At 34.4% G+C, this 22,057-nt stretch overlaps 3 long non-coding RNA genes across 5 annotated transcripts; 1 reads left to right on the top strand and 2 right to left on the bottom strand.

The window, feature by feature from the left end:
• Window positions 1-72: 72 nt before the first annotated feature.
• Window positions 73-2,287, bottom strand: LOC133181920 (uncharacterized). Its single transcript, XR_009720504.1, has 3 exons — window positions 2,096-2,287; window positions 749-1,984; window positions 73-204 (listed from the first exon to the last, which is right to left on the bottom strand). It is a non-coding gene; the product is annotated as an uncharacterized LOC133181920 (long non-coding RNA).
• Window positions 2,288-5,958: 3,671 nt separating this feature from the next.
• LOC133181923 (uncharacterized) lies at window positions 5,959-11,175 on the bottom strand. Of its 3 annotated transcripts, none has more exons than XR_009720507.1 (3): window positions 10,078-10,889; window positions 7,049-7,282; window positions 5,959-6,026 (listed from the first exon to the last, which is right to left on the bottom strand). It is a non-coding gene; the product is annotated as an uncharacterized LOC133181923 (long non-coding RNA). The 3 variants fall into 3 exon arrangements; XR_009720506.1 differs by having other exon boundaries at window positions 7,067-7,282; XR_009720505.1 differs by lacking the exon at window positions 5,959-6,026 and adding an exon at window positions 11,078-11,175 and having other exon boundaries at window positions 6,760-7,282; window positions 10,078-10,318.
• LOC133181924 (uncharacterized) lies at window positions 8,428-10,154 on the top strand. The gene is made up of 3 exons (XR_009720508.1): window positions 8,428-8,530; window positions 9,682-9,765; window positions 10,035-10,154. It is a non-coding gene; the product is annotated as an uncharacterized LOC133181924 (long non-coding RNA).
• Window positions 11,176-22,057: the final 10,882 nt, after the last annotated feature.

Here is a 22,057-nt window from a genome sequence, read left to right as displayed (position 1 = left end):
GGGATGAGACCGTTTAAAGCAGGGTTTGACACTACGGCACATCTGACCGACCAGTCTAGCAAATGAGTGGTGTAAAATGTACAAGAACTTAGACCCTTTGATTGTGCTGATTAAATAACTGTTAAACTTCCCTCAGTCTTTAAAATAAATAATCTAAAAACTTCCATGGCCATGTGAGGAAGAAAAATTCCCACAACACAATCGCTGTAATTGACAAGTCGCAGTTGATCCATATGGTAAAAATAGTTATGCATAGTATAGTTATAAAGATTTACAATAATTTTAATACTTTAATGTCCCGATGAACCAAACTCAATTGGCTGGGACCTCATCTAACAGTCTGTCAAAAATATTGATACATGAAAAACCAGACTTTGATCCCGATCGAATGTGAACTCAATTAATAGCTATCCCTATCGGGATCGAAGTCTGGTTTTTATGTACAGCTTCCATCTTGAAACTACTGATTAACTTTCAACAGTCGTTTTTTTTTAATTATTTAGAGACTCCTTTATATCAAAATGCACTTGTCCAATCGGACAAGTGCCCAGCAATATTCACTTGTCCGTAATTTTTTTTCACTGGTACCAGACAAACGGACAAGCGTTAATGTCGAGCCCTGAAAATTCTTGATTATAAGAAGTAAACTTGCATGTTTGGTCAGGGTTATTAATTTTTTTATCATGGCTGGTATAAATTATTGAAAGTAACTCAATTGGTCTTCTACTTGTAAAAGTTTATATCAAACCCTGTAAAGCGAGGTCCTGTGTTGCAGTAGATGTTAGCATGAAAAAGATCCCTCACTGCCCAATGGCCTGAGTGCAGCCCTCCACTGGCAAATGGTGGTGTCTCCATAAGAGTAAAAAATTCTCAAGAGGGACACAATTAACAAACAAAAAAAAACAAAAAACAAATTCAATGCTTAATCAAAGTTTTTTCAGGATCTCTGTCAAAATTCTTAACAATTCTTTGTAAAATTTTACAGTCAGAATGAACTCGTATAATGATGAATTTACAGATATCAGCATGAGATTCTCTGCATCCTAGAGGTTAAAAATAAAATAAACAGTGGCCCTTTTCACAAAAAATCTTAAGGACTAAGATAAAAATTTCCCCATTCCTCAACAAGTATCTAAGCTGTAGTAAGAAAACAAGATGTGTTTTGTGAAACACTGATGCCCCACGTATGGCAACTTATAGCAAAAGTTAAACTTTCTCAAATGCAAATCAAATATGTTGGTACCTAAAATAAGGTCTTGTCTCGGGGAATATACTTTTGAAATATAAAAGCCCTAGCAGCAACCATTGAATAGATATGGAAAAGGTTAAAGTTTTTAAAAAGTAAGTCAAACATCAAGGTCATGGTCAAAATGAATGATGCCAACGGACTACAAATACAATTAATCAAGAAATCGCCATTCTTGAAAATAAGAATTTTAAAGATTTTTTCCAATGTATATTTTTGTAAAATTTTGATCTGCCCCATAGTGATCCCATTGTACCACAGAGGGTCATGATTTGGACTCCACTTAAGGACATTTCCATATAATTATGACTAAACATGACTTTGCTCCTGAAAAGAAGAATTTTAAAGATTTTTTCCTATTTATAGCCATCTTTAACTTTGATCACCAATAGTGGCCCCACCATACCCATGGGGGTCAGTATTTGAACATACCTGAATCTACATTACCTATGAATGCTTCCATATAAATATGACTTTTTATGATTTGATGTTCCCGGAAATTTTTTTTTTTTTTAAAAGATTTTTCCCATTTATACCCATGTAAAACATTTATGCCCATAGTGCCCCCACCCTACTAGAAAACTAGTAGAAAACTTGTTTTTATTACCATATGTCTTTGTTTCATCAGAAGGACAGCTCTCCAGTTCAGGAATTGTCATGGGATGGAGAATACCTGTGTGTCACCCATGAAGGATCCAGTGGAATAATTTGTTACAAAGAGGTATTATCTTGCATCACCTGCAAATCTTCAAGATGTGGACATATCAATTTACTGTCTGAAGTTGCAGAGAAATACAATATAGATTTGCCAGAGAATGCTTTAAAAATAATGAACCCCAAAAAACTGACCACTTCTCCCTGGGTTAAAGTTGTGTCCTGGAGGGGCATTCCATTCCGTTTGGGTGACAATCTTCAAGCTGTATATGCAAAGCCAGCATCTGAGAGAATTCCTGGTGGTGTTCTTGTTGAATCAAAGTCCAACAGCACCTGTAAAATCTGTGGAAGCATGTGGTCCAACAATGTTTCCAACATCAAGTCCTTGCCACTAATTGATAAAAAAATAACTACAATGGTTGAAGGTAAACACATCCAAAACCTATATAGCTCGGTTTGGGTAATTGAAAGAAGTAATTGTAATTTACTGTATCTAAATACATTTTTTCAAATTAATTGAAAGTATTTGTAATTGAGTTTTTTTTTCAATTACAAGTAATTGAATTATCTAAACCAATTCCAACAAGAGGCCCAAGGGCCTTAACAGTCACCTGAGTATAAAACAACAATCCATAGACCTATCTAAGGCTCAAGTTTACGAAAAATGCCCAAAAATCAGTAAAATTTACGTCAACTTTAAAGCAAATTTTTCGTGCCATTTTTGAATTTTTTAAAATTATTTTACCGAGAAAAAAATAATAAACAATAAAGAATTAAATAAATATTTATTCCATTGATTTCTTACAAAATAAGTTCCATTAAATATCCGTCTATTTACAAAAAAAACTTATTATATCATCTAGTAAAATAATGTCTCAAAATATATTTACAACATGCTGTGTCCATCTTGTCGAGTTGGAAGTCGCAATCGTCTACTAAAAATAAAACTGCAACTGTATCAAAGTTTAAAATACGGAATAGTTTTCACAATCACAATTGTAATACATATATTTTTTTTTTACCATTTATTTGTAACAATTAATTGAAATAGTATGTATCTAAATATTTTTTCATTGTCTTGTGATATTTATTTAAGTGTAAAATGTGTGAAATAAATTTTTGCCAATAAATTCCTAAATTTATTTACCAAATATACAGCTAGTCATAACTATTTTGTTTTATATCCTAAGTGGTACACTGAATTATACAAAGACTGGCTTCTAATAGAATTTTAATTGTCCGACAGATAAAGGTATATACATTGTGTACACAAAGGTGTTAACACCGGTGTTGGTGGCACGATTAACAGATCCATGTGCCGTTACAGGGGTATTAGTGCTATACATCATTGAACAGACAAAACTGTAAAATTCTTGATGAATGTTAAATTGCAAATTTACTCTCAATTAAATTTATTTCTTACATCAATATCTCAAGCAAAATTATAGCATATTAATATGATTAATTTTAACTGCCTACTGTTACATGTAATAGTCATTTGCATGTTTTAGCAAATTTCTGGACAAGAAATATAAAAATGGCAGTCATCAAAGTTAATATTGTACCCCGGTAAATAATGTCAGAATAAAGGAATGTGTCTACGATGTTCTAAAATGGATATGATTATTGTTTGACTTTGGGTATTTCCTTAATTATAGCTGTTGTATACAACCGTATTTATGTGTTTAACGACAGAGTCAAACTACGACGGCATTGAATAGGCAAGTAGGAGAAAATATGTAATATCACAATTCAAGGAAGTTTTAACTATGTTTGTATATATCACTATTAAAATGCTGTATTCATAAAAATACCAGTTTATTTTCTCAATACTTTAATATCATGGGTTACGTTAATGAGGTTTACATGTTCTGATATGTAGTATCTACATACTAAGAATCTCTAGAAAATCGATAAACAAAGCCTCGTCCTATCTTCCAAATTCATCCTATCTAAGGATTTTTTTTTTTAAATTATGGCTGAAAATGAGCCTTTTGACCTATATACCCAATCGACATATACCCCAAAAATTAAGGTAGTCTAGTATTCAGTAACAACTCATAAATTAAGAGATAACAAGAAGTCTGTGAGCCACTGCTCACTAATATACCCTCGCTCTGATGTGAATACACAAGTTCAGTTATGGACAGACACAGTGACTTAATTGGCTATTTAACTAAACAATTTCAAAACAAAATTGCTTTTCAGTTGGTGAGAGAAAATGCTGTAACATATCCTGTAGCACCATATTAAAATATGACGGACAGGAACACTGCATTTTCCATACCAGTCATACACTGATTGCATATGAAGTACTGTTTGAATTTATGGACTTGTTTACGAGGAACAGGTAAATATTGGAAACAGATTGAGGTAAATATTCAGTATTGAGTTACTTAAGACCCACTGGCCACAACACTCACCTCATTAATATTAAAATGCGATCAGAAAAAGCTTACTCGAGTTTTCAGCTCAGGTGAGTTAATAAAGACTTAATGTAAGCGAACTTTAGGCTATTATATACAATACCTAAGTTAACATTTTTTCCATCTTTTTAGAACAACTCTTTACACTTACTTCATGTCCCTGAAGGACAACCATAAAAGGTCGGGCGACTCGAAATTTCATCACCTCTTTTCATATGCACATTTCAAGTTTGCATGGTATGGTTTCCTCCAGAAAGTGTGCTCTACAATTGCTTTTGAAGAGGGTTTTACATGCCTCCAATGTGGGTCATCGCCAGATCATATTATTATGGATGCCACCACGTTGGCCCACAGGAAAGATTTCAAGCTCTGGAGTGAAAATCTCAAACAACTAACATCTGAAAAAATTTTGGATATTCCTTACAGGTTTGTTATATTAAGTAAAACAGTTTCAAGCAATGCATTGGAGAAATTTTCATCTTACTTTAACTAATTGAATTACAAACATGTTTTTGTTACAAGAGGTTGGTGGACAGAAAGACAGACCGACCAACAGACAGAAGCAAAGCAATATGCCCTTCCTTCTTCGAAGTGGGGGGAGGGGGGGGGGCATAAAAATTGTTTACAGACAGATGGACAACAGACACCTTACTATCGCATAAGCTCTTCTTTTATCTGCAGTTGAATAGCTCTTATCAATATGTATCAGCACATAAAGTTTGATAAAAATATCTTGGACAGTTTCTTTGAAACTGAGCTTTGAACTGAGCTAAAGGCAAAGTGCGATGGAAGGACAGAGGGAAAGACAGAAAACAGACATGACAAACTCTATATGCCCCGGCCATGTTCATGGCTGGGCATAAATAATAATACTAAACTCATTCCCATTTTTACTGGTTTTCAAAGCTTTTAACGGATAAATTTCTTATTTAATTCATAATAGTTACCACAGGGACAGGCTTCTCATCACTGATCCCTATACCAGACTTTTACTGAAAAGATATGCTGGAGATCAACCTCCTCTTACTGATCAGGAATTTACCAAAATGACAGAGCTGATTGGTTTTCACAACTCGCAGCTGCAGTCCTTGATCAGATCCTTTGGTTTATCAACCGCAGCACCTCATCCTTATAGAGACCTGTTAAGGAATCTAGCTTTGGACAGCCCAATTTGTGGAATGTTCCATCCAGGCATGGCTCTTCGACGTACTTTGGAGGATATGCAAAGGAGGGATCCAAGATCATCTCCAGATATTCTTGAAGAGCTGCAGGTTCAATTGCCTATGGTAAACATTTTGCAATAATCAATAATCATGAGAAAAAAATCCCATAATCTGATATACTCACATTGCTTTTATCAATTATTCCTCATCTCTCAAGTATCATACTATTTCAGGGAAAACTTTGGTCCCTTAGATAATAATTATGGCATTTAATTTTGGTTCCAATTTGACAAGCTTTTTTAATCAATAAACCAAAATGAAACTAGGTTAAGACTTAAAACAACAAAAGTGACAAAAGAGACCTAAAACTAAACATTAAGTGCACAGTCATACTTTTGATATGTAAAACTTATTTGAGCCTTTGGATCAAGTGGCCTAAATCTAGCAGGGGGTTGTATACATAAACATACCTTTTTCAGGGTTCACTTGTCACTTATTTTAGATTCAGTAAGCAATGGAACAAACATGCACATAACCCTGAAATAATAAAACATCATATCACAATAAATCAATCATATCAATGCATCATTTACAAATAGCTCTCATAGATAACATATCCATAGTAATATATTCTAAACAAGATGTATTATATGTACATTTACCCATGAGGGAAATAACTCTTGCAACTAATAGCAACAAGAAGTCTGTCAGCCATTGATCACTAGTAATAAGCCTGTTCTGATGTCAATATATGCTCCCATGTGAAGGCAGACACAGGCATAAAAAGAAGTTGACACCATATTCGTACAAAAATAAATCCCACCATATGGTATGCAAAAAAAAAAGTGTGCTAAAATTTCTAGTATCTGTGATGAGTAGCTGCTGAGAAAACTATGATGGAAAATTGGAATGGACAGATGCTTGAATAAACAGGAAGTTGACATCGAATGTCAAGGTCAAAAGGAAGGTCAAGGTGAAAAAATGTTGATGCAGTTGAAAAGCTTTTACCAATATTTATCAGCATATGAAGTTTGCTTACACTTTCTTGAATGGTTTCTTTAAAACTGAGCTAAACACTAATTTAAGAAAAGTGAGGTCAAAGTCAAGGTCAAAAATGTTGATGCAGTTGAATAGCCTATATCAGTATGTATCAGCATATGAAGTTTGCTTACACTTTCTTGAATGGTTTCTTTAAAACTGAGCTAAACACTAATTTAAGAAAAGTGAGGTCAAAGTCAAGGTCAAAAATGTTGATGCAGTTGAATAGCCTACATCAGTATGTATCAGCATATGAAGTTTGCTTACACTATCTTGAATGGTTTCTTTACTTTACAAACATAATTAACAATATTACACAAAGAAGTTTTTTTCCCTGCCTTGGTGGTGTACTTTATTAACTAATTGTTCTGCTTTTTTTTTTTTTTTTTTTACATTTTAAATTCCTATTCAATAGTGTCTTGCAAATATATTTTCTACATATATTACAGATTTTTAAATTGGTGTCATCCCTGGAGGAAATACCGAAGCTACTGACAGATTTGCTACAGTCTTTACTAGACCTGGCAGAATCCAGTTACCCTCCAAGTTCACAACTACTAGATTCCTGCTCTCCAGACACAAGCCAATTTAGAGACAGCTTTTTCCCGGCACTTTCCCCAATCAGATCCAGGGGAATATATGACATGGACATGAAACATGGCAAAAAGGAACAACAGGAATGTACAAAGAGGTCAAAAGGCCATCCCAGTCTGCTGCCCGGTGTTTTTTGTCTTTTTTGTGAGCATGGTAAGATCCTAGCAAAAACAAAGCAACATATAATATTTCTACTTTTCAAATTAATAATAAATAAAACTAGAAGTATGTCCATAGGACATGAATGCTCGGCCGAGGGTATATTAGTAATGCAACATTTTAACACAAATTGAGAAAAGTGAGGTCGAGGTCAAGGTCAAAGGAAAGGTCAAGGTAAAAAAATATCGATGCAATTGAACAGCTTGCATCAGTATGTATCAGCATATGAAGTTTGACACTAATTTAAGAAAAGTAAGGTCAAGGTCAAAGGAAAGGTCAAGTCAAAAATTGTTGCTGCAGTTGAAAAGGTTACATCAGTATGTATTAGCATATGAAGAAACATCAAGGTCAAAAAATGTTGATGCAGTTGAATAGCTTACATCAGTATGTATCAACATATGAACTTTGATTACACTATCTTGACTGGTATCTTTAAAACTGAGCTAAACACTAATTTAAGAAAAGTGAGGTCAAGGTCAAAGGAAAGGTCAAGGTCAAAAAATGTTGATGCAGTTGCATAGCTCTCATCAATATCTATCAGCATATGACATTTGATAAAAATATCTTGGATAGTTTCTTTGAAACTGAGCTTTGAACTGAGCTAAACGCAAAGTGTAACGGAAGGACAGACGGAAGGACAGAATGACGGAAGACGGACATGACAAACACAATATGCCCCAGCCATATTCATGGCGGGGCATAAAAAAGCAGAAAATCAAAATATGGCATTCTAGCTGGTGCTAAGAACCCTAATAAATTGGTCATTCACAATGGTAAATTATTCAAAAATTTAATACTAGACAAATAGGAATTGTCCTAATATGTGTAAAAGACGACTGGGCAAATTTTGATAGGGAAATAACTTTTTTATATATTATTGTTAACTTTATCAAAATATTTCTCCATTATAATTTATAATATTGAAATTGAATAAAATAATTTTGTTTAGCTTTTCTGTCTCATTCTAATACTGTTGTATTTATGTGCAACATAAAGTAATTTATACCATCTCTGTTATTCTACTGTTATTAGAGAATTTTTCCGGAATTTTGAGTGCCACAATTAATTATTGTTACTATAGATTTGTAACTTGATCTTGTTTATCTCCAGACCATGCATTCTGGTGGAAACAAATTTTTTGATATGGATTTGTTTATGTATCTGAATTGATTTACATCCTCCCACCGTTTCTTGGACTTGTAATGTTGTCCACTGTTCAATATTTTGTGGATATTGTTTACAAACATTGTGTAAGTATATATCCATACAAAAACATGTTGTGATCGTGAACTAACGTTATGCCATGTCTTGTGGCTATGTGACTTTTCAGTTCATACCGTGATGATGATAGAATGGCACTTTAGAAAAACCTGATTTGGTGATATTCTTCTGGATGAAAAACTTTGATTCAGTTAGTTTAGACGATCATCGTTTTACTTAGTGCAGGTATGGTGGGCAGCACTGGCTAAAAGTTCGCGCAAGGCACAAGTTACGTAACAGACTTTCCAAATGTGGATTTCTTATCAGCCATGCAGTATCAAATGATTTGTGTTAGAGAAACAGTGGACGAGATTTATCATGAGCTGATCGAATTTGTTATTAACCTACATTTAAAAATAACAGTGGAAAAGCTACATCAACACAACGAACAATTTAAACAGGATCTTGCACCCCTATATGGTCGGTGTTTAATTTTAGCAGGATCCTGCACCCCTATATGGTCGGTGATTAATTTTAGCAGGATCATGTACTCCTATATGGTCGGAGTTTAATTTTATCATGATCCTGTACTGCTATATGGTAGGAGTTTAATTTTAGCAGGATCCTAATCTTAATTTAATTTTTAATTTTAGTACATGTAGGATCCTGTTCTCCTATAAGTTTAATTTTAGCATGATCCTGCACCCCTTTATGGTTGGGGTTTAATTGTAGCAGGATTATATACCTCTTCATGGAAGGGGTTCAATTTTAGCAGGATCCTTTATGTCCTAGATGGCGAAGTTTAATTTTGCAGGATACTGCACCCATATATGGTTGGAGTTTTATTTTAGCAGGATCTTGCCCCCAATATAGTTGGGATTATGGTTAATTGTTGTTATTCATAGACTGAGGAATAATAAATTATGCAGTATATATATGTTTTAATTGGAATGGATGTGCAAGATGTTGCACCCATACTCAGGTTAAAAATTAAATTACTAGTAATAAGAAATTTCAATTTTTGTGCCCTTGCATGGTTTGAGTGTGTCTCCTAGCCTGATTACTGGTTTATTATTGTTCCCCTATATGATTGGGGTTTAATTTTTAGCTAGTATTACTACTTTATTGTTGTGCCCATACAAGTTCAGAATGTTTTTGGTCTAGAGTATGAAAATTAATTACATTTAACATTTTTTCCCAGGAATTTGTTATGGGTATGAGCTGATGGATTCTCATGAATCTCCAAACGTTCCTTTTACCCTACTGCTGACAAGATTCAAAAAAGGTTATTTTTCTGTATTTTTCAAAATATAGTTTGAACAAATTCATTCAGATAATTGTTTTTCTCTGCAAGTCTAGGCTCTCGACATTTAAATGGCAATGTTGTTAGTAAGTTATATGCCTCATACAATTCTATATGTAAAATTATCAGACTGTTTTCTGCCCTAATGGGCCTCAGTCTTCTAATTTTACATAAAAAACAGTATGAAGCATAATCCATTACATATATATATATGTCATTTTTGATAACATAAACCTTTTTTTTCATTACAGCTCCATCTATTGTAATTTATGACAATGCTTGTAAATTACATACCTACTGCCTGAACAGGTATCCAGATTTCTTCAAGGACTCCTGGTTCTTAGTTGATAGGCTTCATTGGTTCAACCACAGAGGATGCAACAGTGGATATAATCTAAATGATTATCCTCAATTTAAAAGCTTGAACAGTCAAGCTGCTGAGCAGGGCAATAGCTCCCTCGGCAAATTGAAATCTATGTTGTCATACATGACAAATGAAAACTTCCATCTTCATTGCAAGTTCTACCTCTGGGTTCTAAATTATAGAAAGCAGAAATTAGATTAGAAAAATGGCTTTTTCAAGACAACTTTTTCTTCAAAATGATATACTGTTATGTCTCCCCCTTTATTTTCTTTTTCTCATATGAACACTTTGGCTACAGAAAAACAGAAATCAGTTCATTATTGAAGTTTTAAAATTAGGTGGTCTGAACCTTACCCCTTGAGGTTGTGCTTTGATAACAGTATAGGGTATGATGCAATAACTGTTATGCTTATTACAATGTACTGGTATTTTGCTATGTATTCAGCTTTTATTTGATCAAAAAATATTTATTACTAGGAATACATAATTATTCAATGTCAGATAGTCTACATTGTGAAAAAAGTACACTTGTTTATGCATGTTTGGGTCTTCAAACATTCACAGGTCATTTATATTCCAACATCAACAAGAGGCCCATGAACCACAACACTCACCTGAGTAACTATGGCCATTCCCAGGCATTTTACCACCACATTTATGTTTTTTCACCTTGAAAAATGCATTTGTTAAATGGAATATTATTCAACTATGTTAGATTAATATTTACACTTTGTTTAGCACCACTATTTTTATAACTATATATCAAGAGATTGTATTGAAATAATTTTACTGTGTTTTTGTGTACAGGGTTGGCACATATTACATTGTGTCTCATTAAATAATTTTTTTGCAAACACTTCATAGATTTTAACAATTTTTAAAATATACATAATACTAACATTACTGCTTTCCTCAAATGAAGACCATTACCAGGGGCTGATGTAATGCAAATTCTATTTAAACCAGCAGCACTTTCTAAAAAAAAAATACAATATATGTAGAAACAATTTATCAATACATATTATGTGCATTAATAACGTTTGTTTGTTTGTTGTTTAGCGTCCCTCTCGAGAAATTATCACTCATATGGAGACGCTAACGTGTCAGACTGTAAATTAGGTGACCAAAGTAAATTCAGCATAGAAATTAAGAGATGTAAATGTCCAAATAATATTAGTCATATGCAATTAATGAATTTCATTTAAATTTTAGTGTGTTTTATATCATAGTGGTTAAAAGTAAAGTGTCATTACCATTAACCATGTAATAAAATATAATAATATAATACATTGTTGTTATCAAAGTGCAAAGACATACAGGCCTGTAGGAAGCAAATTCAGTGGGGGGGGGGGGGGGGCACAGCCATATATTTTCAGTTGACAGTTGAGGGGGCACTGCCAAAAATTTCCTGACAAGCAAAATTAAAAAAAAAGGTCATCAGACATTTTTATTGAGGGTGCACAAGCATATACTCTATATGTTTACTATAGTAATTTATTTATCGGCAAATTTATTGGGGGGGGGGGCATCCCCCCCCCCCCCCCCCGGTTCCTATGGCCATGACATAATTTTATGCTTCACCATAATTTAAGGACCCCAATGGAAATAAGCTTTTTAAAAAAGCTTTTATGGGCTATCTTTAGGTAATACCTATCATCTGTATGTCATGTAATTTAATATATGATAATACATGTATATGCTCAATTAGATCTTTATTAAGTAGCATAGTGCTGAGATAATGTCTGGGTTTTTTTCTATTAGTAGGCTAATCTGTAATGTTTTAAATGTGTGTAATCATGACATTCTGTGATATTTGAATAATGTCCATTTCTTACGGCAACATTATCTTTTTGATAAAATAATGAAAGTTTATGGTTTATTTGGCTGGCTAAGTAAAGGAGTCTGTCACTGTTACGATCATCAGTTTGTGCATCAAAAGTAGCTTAATAATCTTTTTTCTTCTACGTAAGAGTGAAAATTTTTTTTGCATTGTTTAATGAATTGTTTAATTTTATTTTTTAAAGATTATTTGTATTGCTAAGCATCAGAAATGTAATTTAATCATGTCACGTTTTATCATACGTCTGTCATGTTACGTTATATGTCTGTCATGTGTTACGTGACACATACCGTATAACGGGTATTTTCTGCGGTTGGAAATTTTTGCGATTTAACCCCTATAAGGAAGCAAATTAATTTCTGCGGTTGGATTATACCGCAAAAATTTATTTACGGGGTATGATCACCAAACTCTAAGAATTATCAAAACTTCATGTTCATGTTTTATAAATTCATTATAAGACATGTAAAATCTTCGAATTTCAATGACACACGAATTTTCTCGCTAACGAGGACGCATCCACTCATGAATGCGGTTTCATCGGTTTTAAGAACCTTCAGTCCCAAATAATTTTGCTGCGTCCAGTACGCAGGTATTTCAAACATTAATAAAATATTTATTTTTGACTTGATTATCTATTCAAACATTTTTTTGTCCTATTTAGAGTCAAAACTTCAAATACACATAAAGAAATCTAAGAAAAAAACGTGTCTACAGAATTCTTTATTTGTCCTCCCAGATGTACTCAAGAGCAAATTTAGAGCCTAAAAAGATGATCAGGAACATTTTCAACAGATAAACTAACAAGAGGCCCAAGGGCCACATCGCTCACCTGAGCACTGTGGCTAGGAAAAAAGGAAAAATCAGTTTAGTATTGAAAAGCTTAAATGATAAGTGGTCTCAACCTACTCCTAACAAGAGGCCCAGGGGCCACATCGCTCACCTGAGCACTATGGCTAGGAAAAAGCAGAAATCACTTCAATCTTGAAAGGTTGAAAAGCTTAAATATAGAAGTGGTTGGGGGGGGGGGGGGGGTCATGAATTGAACAAATTTGAATCTACATTATCTGAGGATGCTTCCATTTAAATATGACCAATCATGGCTTTGCTGTTCTTGAGTAGAAGATTTTTAAAGATTTAAACTATGTATTCCTATGTAAAACTTTGATCACCCATTGTGGCCCCACCCGACCCCTAGGGGTCATGTTTGAACAAACTTGAATGTATACTATCTAAGAATGCTTCCATATAAATATGACCAATCATGGCTTTGCTATTCTTAACAAATAGTTTTTTTTAAAGATTTTTACTATGTGTTCCTATTTAAAACTTTGATCGCCTATTGTGGCCCCACCCGACCCCGGGGGGTCATGATTCGAACAAATTTGTATGTACACTATCTGAGGATGCTACCATATAAATATGACCAATCATGGCTCTGCTATTCTTAACAAATAGTTTTTTTTAGGATTTTTACTATGTGTTCCTATGTAAAACTTTGATCGCCCATTGTGGACCCACCTGACCCCCAGGGGTCATGATTTGAACAAATTTGAATGTACACTATCTGAGGATGCTTCCATGTAAATGTGACCAATCATGGCTTTGCTGTTCTTGAGAAGAAGATTTTCCCATATATTCCCATGTAAAACTTTGATCACCCATTGTGGACCCATCCGACCCCCGGGGGTCATGATTTGCACAAACTTGAATCTACACTACCTGAGGATGCTTCCAAGTAAATATGACCAATCTTGGCTTTGCTGTTCTTGAGAAGAAGATTTTTGAAGATTTTCCCATATATTCCTATGTAAAACTTTGATCGTCCATTGTGGCCCCACCCTATCCCTGGGGGTCATGATTTGAACAAACTTGAACCTACACTACCTGACAATAGTTCCACATGAGTTTCATCTTTCCTGGCCCACTGGTTCTTGAGAAGAAGATTTTTCAATAATGCCATTAATTTTTTGCTATTTCGTAATTATCTCCCCTTGGAGGAGGGTGTGGCCCTTCATTTGAACAAACTTGAAACCCCTTCACCCAAGGATACTTTGTGCCAAGTTTGATTGAAATTGGCCCAGTAGTTCTGGAGAAGAAGATGAAAATGTGAAAAGTTTACGACAACAACGACGCCGACGCCGACAGACAACGGACAAATTTTGATCAGAAAAGCTCACTTGAGCCTTCGGCTCAGGTGAGCTAATAAAAAAAACATTATCATAATAATAAATTTAATGCAAGTCATTGTGTTAGCTAACAGAAAGATTTATAGTACCATGCTTCTTGCCAGTTTATCTCGATAATTATTACATACATAGACCATTCAAAATAGAGCTACACCTGTTAATTTTATCATTCTTTAAAACTTATTGTTATTCATCTCCCATTTAAAAATCACCCTTTCATGGTAGAAATAACTTCAGGTAGGATTCTTCAAAGAAAAAATACGAGTTGCTGGTCGATTCATCATAAACACATATATGCATGTAAGTTCAAAGAATAATTTTCTTATTTGTACAGACCTCACTCTAACTGAATGCCCTTTACAATGTTTGCAATGTCAAATCATTGGCGGGAAAACCCAGCAAGAAAGCACGAGAGATTTAATACATACTTACCAGTAATTCTTGTATTATTTAGCTGTTTAGCAAACTTGTGAAAATGTTCAATATGTATTTTAAATAATTCTTGCCTAATCTATATTATTCAATTCAAATTCCTGGCTGCTGTCACCTCTAGGTCATGGAATATGGCGCATCCTTCTTCTGAAACTTACTTTAAATACGTAGTTAGCCGAAGTATCCGACCAATGAAATAACAGCAAAACTATGACTCGCTTGACGGAAAGGTCCGAGAAGATGCGATTGAGCTAAAAGCTCTGACTAAAAAAAACAAGGGTCGTTAAAACATCCTCATAATTAAATTTTTGTTGTTTGATGATATACAGTATACAGGCGCGGATCCAGGAATAGAAGTTAGGGGGCGCAGAAAGTAGGCAGGGGGTCTGGGGGCCGCCTTGAGGCCCCCAGTGGGTCCAGGGCGAAGCCCTTGTGGGGGCCCTGGGGGCGAAGCTCCTGGATTCTAGAGATTTTGTAGGGTAAAAATGAGTTCTACCAAGAAGAGATTTTTACATTTTCTTGACGAAACTATATAATTTACGCTTTGACAGTTTTAGGTGGGGGGGGGGGTGCGCCCCCCAGGCCTTAAATCCGCCACTGGTATATTAGGAAGTTACCATAGTTGGCCCAAAGGGAATATAACCTGGGAGGATTCATACGATTTTTTAAGATAATCAATGCTGGAATAATTGGTTCAATTCTATATGAAATCAGCACATAATTGGGTTCAGGTAAGTTTGCTAATATATTTTTAAGTACTGTAATTTGTTAAATTTATAAATTATCAATATTCTAAATTAAGTAATAATTAAAAAAATTATACATGTAATTTGCCAAGAATGGCAAACCTTGAGGAACATTATTTGTTTTAGCCTGTTTTTTCCAGTTCGTTCATTAATAGTTCATCCAAAGGTGTTATATATCAAACTTTTAAATCAAATTTTGAATGTGAGATTCATTTTGCCACAACAATAATATATTTAGAAAAATATTTGAAAATTTCGTATCCTTCTGAGCACCGTCTACAAAGTCTACTACTTGAGCTTTCATTAATCTGTTAAATGAAAACTTTGTAAAAACTAAACATGTAGCCGAGGAATTCCAGTTTAATCTTTAATGTAACGCATTGTCAAACATTCGGGAAAAATATATTAATGAACACGTAAAAAAAAAACATATTAATGAACACTATACTTTGCCAGATCACAATATAATTTTCTTAACTGATGACAAAACAAGATAATAAGACATTGAAAGAACTCTGTATGTTGTCTGTCCCCTATGAATTTTTCCCCTCATCCTCCCTCAATTTCCTTTTCTGAATGAGTACTAGTATAGGCTTGTACCTCCGTTTTGAATTTATATACTGAAAACATTTTACATTGTCCTCATGCACCATATACTAGTATTTAGATGGTTTTGAGTGAATAAATGAACTTAAACTTGAAACAGCGCAAAGCTTCCTAATTCATAAATAAATACAATTCAACTTTTGACGAATCCATGTTGACTTCATTTGTTCATCAAGTAGCGGCGTCAAGGAAAAGAGGGTCAATACAACCAGATAAACAAAGGTAGAAAGAATCACAAAATGCATGGGATAAACCATTTGGTTTTTATGAAGGAATGCAAATGCAATAAAGATTTGGCTTTAAATATAGAATCACCCGAAACAGTTCTAGGATAAAAAAAGAGACCTCAACCTTATTTCAAGTTATAATGGATATAGACACTTTAAAACATGCACAAATGGGGAATTACTAGGATATGAATACCCTAGCCATAAATGTTCTTATTATTATAATCAATAATAGTTCAGGCCCCAAAAACCATAAACTGAGAATATATTTAAGTCAATATTTTGATTCTCAGTATCTTGAGTATTAATTTACATACCGGTATGTGTTTCTAAATTTGCATGTTTGTTTAATATCAGAATACGAACAAATGAGGAAAATTTTGTTTGATTATTAAAATTATTTCAGAAGTTATTTCAATTTGAAATTTTGGCATTAGTCTGTTCTCACTTTATGGTTTTGAAGCCTGTCCTGTTGAAAAGATGTATTTGCGATTTACGAAGTCTCTGTAAAATGCTTTGAAGAAAAAAGTAGGAACAGTAAAGCACTGTTGGGGGGGGGGGGGAGGGGGGTGCCAAGGAGGAATGATTTTGATTTCTTACTCTGTATCTTTAAGTTTTAAGACTATGCGGGGAATGAAAGATATTGGAAAAGATTCTTACGACATGGGGTAACTTTAAATAAAGGTAGGAATGTTTTGAATTCTCATACTTATAACATCCCTGCAGATAAGTGATGGAGTGTCGCAACTATTAAGGTTACTGGGATATTTTCTGTACGTACAGAGAAAACCGGTTACTGGGATTTTTTCTCTACCTACAGAGAAGCCCGGTTACTGGGATATTCTCTGTAGGAACACAGAATCCCGGTGACTGGGACATTTTCTGTACATATAAAAAAAGCCCGGTTACTGGGATATTTTCTGTACAGGTATATAAAAATAAGCCCGGTTACTGGTATATTTTCTGTACGTACAGAGAGAATTATGTCCGGTTACTGGGATATTCTCTGTACGTACAGAGAAGCCAGGTTACTGGGATCTTCTCTGTACGTACAGAGAATCCCGGTTACTGGGGTTTTCTCTGTACATGCATAGAAGCCCAGTTACTGGGATATTCTCCAATTGCCAGTTAATGTAAACATTTTCTAATTTGGATATCTATTTATTCTTTTAACACTATCCTTTTGTACTTTGCTTTATTCCTTCATCTAAAAGATTTGAATCTTATCACAGTTTTGGTCCGACTTGTGGCCCTTTTGTTGAATTGTTAAAGAATCTGGGGGGATAAGAAGAGCCAAATGCCTATGCCTGTTTTGTATGCAAGTGGGTTTATTGGAAATATCTCAATCGTTTGAATTTACCCGGGTATTTATATGTTTACAGTATAGTTGTCAACATGATATTTAGATTCTAAACAAGATAAACACTTGGCTCATTTTCTGTCACAGAATGCCAAACATGATGGGTAGGGACTTCTATTCTGTAATTTGCATGTTGAGTGTTTTAAACAGGTACTGTGGAGATATTATAAAAATGTTTTCATTGTTGATAATAATAGTGATGATTTTTGGGTTTAGAAGCGCTTGTAGTAAAAAAAAAAATAATGAAAATAAATAAAAAACGGGAATACACGTATTCCAATATTTTAATATAATTTTTATCCGTCATTTTAAATTATTTACTGTAAATAGATTCATTGTTATATAGATGTAATTTATTTTATTTACAATGAAAATGTTTATTCCTATAGCATCTTAATTACAAGGTAAAACAAAATTAAAACAACTGTAACACAATTGATATCTACACCGGTGTTTTAATTAGTGAATTAGTTCATTTAAATAAATAAGACAGGCGAGTGTTTATAGGGCATAATAATCCCTATGCTTGTCTTAATAAACTTGTATTAATGATGAATTAGACAAGAGAGTGTTTATAGGGCATAATAATCCCTATGCTTCTAATGAATCTGTAGATTCCTTTTATTATAAAAATATTCATGATGTATGTATTGATACTATTTTAATACTGTGTGTGTCTCTCTTAAATCAGTTTATAGGTCATTATCGTACATTGTGAAATAAATTATTAGATAATAATTTAGTAGGTCAAATCTGGGACTAAATTGCAAGATGACTTTCTTATATAATTCTTTGAGAAGAGTAAACAATTTCCATCCATACCTAGGAAACAGGATAAAGACAGATAAACATATTCCAGTTTCTGGATGATGGACATTAAACTTCAATTATAAAGTCAACCCGAATTAAATCTAATAATTACAAACATTACTATGGACATGAAAATTGACTTTCCATCTTTTACAAAGAAAAAGTCAACCATATAAATTTATTTTTGGAAGCGGGGCAATGACATACTTTCAAGTACCATCTACATAAAATACGAAAATCGCACTCAGATTTCTTTCGTCGGGCAAAAGACAGAAACAATGGACAAACATCTTCGGTATAAAAAGGAGAAGTCGGGAGAGGACGAGGAGAGACCGCTACGAGAGACTAAGAGATTCTTTGGACCCCGTTATTGCTCCCCTGGACTGGATTGAGACTTTGACTTTTGTGATAAGTTTGGCGACTTCTAATTAACTTTGGCGAAAAGACTTTACTTCTTATTTATTGGACATTCCAAAAACTATACGATCACTTTTGTATTGATGACTTATATGTAACATAATAAATTTAGTAGAGAGTTTAATGATCTTGTCTTCATTCTAGCTAGGTTCCGTTACACAACAACAACAACAACAAAGAGCATAAATCGAACACTTTCCTCAATAAACTTCCGTTAAAATAGCTTCTCGCTAACTACTAGACCACGAAGTCATACATAACCATTTGAATGGAATGCGAATCTCCATATTTAGCACGCGTATAAATATGAACTTAGAATTTTTAAGACCACGGTGAAAATTTAAGTATTTTATGTTTTAAAAGTGGGTTTTCGTACCAAATTCTTGCAAGTGTAAAAAACAAACATCTTTCCGTTGCCTTTCATTAATCGCCCCTCCCTTCCCCCCCCCCCCCAAGGGACGATGACCCATTAGATATTTTAAAAATCTAGTTACAGCATCCAATTTATATCAGTTTTATGAAAAATGAATTTATTGATTTTTAATTTTTTTTTATATTTATTGATACCCATGTAGGCATTTGGCTTGGCCTCCCCCTCCCCCAGTTTTTTTTTGGAATGGAGACAGAAACCAGATATATTTCATTAAATAAGTCAAAATACGGGAATGTCCATGATATTCCTCTATTGGGCTATCTGGATTTTCATGTCAGTCTTTCAAAGGCAGTGATGAAAGCAGAGATCTTTAATTCATAACTTAAGTTGATTTTTTAATGTGAAAATTGTAGATTTTTCTTTTAGAAACAGATAGCCATGGTTAATTTCATTGAAAATATTACATCTATATACTAGCGATCAATTTTGATTTCTGAATTACTTTCAGAGAAAGGGTCTAGGAAATTATTTCATTTGCTGTTGTGTGTTCAGATGAATGATATTGTTCGGTTGCAATAATATGTTTGATTGTATTTAAGAGGGATATTACTGGATAATAATTAAGTAACGAGACTTCTATATATGTACAGAGAATATCCCAGTAAAGGGGCTTCTCTGTATTTACGGAGAATATCCCAGTAACCGGGCTTCTGTGTATTTAGGGAGAATATCCCAGTAACCGGGCTTCTGTGTATTTAGGGAGAATATCCCAGTAAAGGAGCTTCTGTGTATTTACGGAGAATATCCCAGTAAAGGGGCTTCTGTGTGTTTACGGAGAATATCCCAGTAAAGGGGCTTCTGTGTATTTACGGAGAATATCCCAGTAACCGGGCTTCTGTGTATTTAGGGAGAATATCCCAGTAAAGGGGCTTCTGTGTATTTACGGAGAATATCCCTCCGTATTTACGGAGAATATCCCAGTAATCGGGCTTCTCTGTATTTAGGGAGAATATCCCAGTAACCGGGCTTCTCTGTATTTAGGGAGTATTTATGGAGAATATTCCAGTAACGGGGCTTCTCTGTATTTACTGAGAATATCCCAGTAACGGGGCTTCTCTGTATTTACTGAGAATATCCCAGTAAAGGGGCTTCTCTGTATTTACTGAGAATATCCCAGTAACCGGACTTCTCTGTATTTACGGTGAATATCCCAGTAAGAGCGTCTACCTGAACATAGAGAGAGGGAGAGGGAGAGAGAGAGGGGGAGAGAGAGAGAGAGAGAGAGAGAGAGATGTTGATAGATTAGAACATACGAAAAATTATCTTCTGAAATCAATTCTCTTCGATTTTTGATCAAATTGAAAATAAGTCATAATAAACTGTTTAAATATATCATAAAACGTCTGCAGTCTTTCCTTGCTGATATTCGCTGATAGATCGTGGGGAAAAATTCAAAATGTCCCTATTGTTTCCACTTCTTTAACAAAGTAGATAGACGTTCGGTTATCGTGCCATGTCTGCGACAATGACAAGACGCGTGAACATTTTTCAAAACAAACGAATAACAACAAAAGGTAAACTGAAAACATTGCAGTCTCGAGTGATAACCAAAACTCATTCATTTACATTGAACCACTATTGCCACTTTGTGATAATTTTTAACAGAATTATATATTTAATACGAAATCTAATCTCAGTTATACTAAAATCGGTAAGTGAGGACGTAAAATTTAATTTATATTTAATTCAAAACCTAAATCAATCATTTTTTAGAAATACATGTAAACAAAGTGAAAAACTGGGTGATTCATGAGTAATATTTTGAACATGTTTGACTTAGTTAAGACCTGGCTTAATTTCGTTTTATGTTACGGTTTAAGGCAAACTTAAGTAGTACTTAGTCGGGTCCTAAGTTTGCACATAAAACATACTAATCACCCTACTTAAGTCAAAATATTAGCAAACTTTATGTTACGAGCCCCTGGTTTCTTTGTATTTACAGAGAATATCCTAGTAAAGGGTCTTCTACGTAGGTACAGAGAATATCCCAGTAAAGGGTCTACTATATGTAGGTACAGAGAATATCCCTAATAATGGAGCCTCTCCGTATTTATTGAGAATATCCCAGTAACGGGGCTTCTGTGCACATACATAGAATATCTCCGTAACGGAGCATCTGTGCACATACATAGAATATCTCAGTAACGGGGCTTCCGTGCACATACATAGAATATCTCCGTAACGGAGCATCTGTGCACATACATAGAATATCTCAGTAACGGAGCTTCTGTGCACATACATAGAATATCTCAGTAACGGGGCTTCCGTGCACATACATAGAATATCTCAGTAACGGGGCTTCCGTGCACATACATAGAATATCTCCGTAACGGGGCTTCCGTGCACATACATAGAATATCTCCGTAACGGAGCATCTGTGCACATACATAGAATATCTCCGTAACGGAGCATCTGTGCACATACATAGAATATCTCAGTAACGGAGCTTCTGTGCACATACATAGAATATCTCAGTAACGGAGCTTCTGTGCACATACATAGAATATCTCAGTAACGGGGTTTCTGTGCATATACATAGAATATCTCAGTAACGGAGCTTCTGTGCACATACATAGAATATCTCAGTAACAGGGCTTCCGTGCACATACATAGAATATCCCAGTAACGGGGCTTCCGTGCACATACATAGAATATCCCAGTAACGGAGCTTCTGTGCATATACATAGAATATCTCAGTAACGGGGTTTCTGTGCACATACATAGAATATCCCAGTAACATGGTTTCTCTGTATTTACGGAGAATATCCCAGTAACCGGGTCTCTCTGTATTTACGGAGAATATCCCAGTAACGGGGCCATGGCCGTAGGAACCGAGGGGGGGTGCGTGCC

Source organism: Saccostrea echinata, unplaced genomic scaffold (assembly GCF_033153115.1).
Source record: "Saccostrea echinata isolate AGI-Se365-2 ecotype Australia unplaced genomic scaffold, CSIRO_AGI_Sech_v1 ptg000009l, whole genome shotgun sequence".
Lineage (NCBI taxonomy): Eukaryota > Metazoa > Mollusca > Bivalvia > Ostreida > Ostreidae > Saccostrea > Saccostrea echinata.
This window is presented reverse-complemented; position numbering and strand designations above follow the sequence as displayed.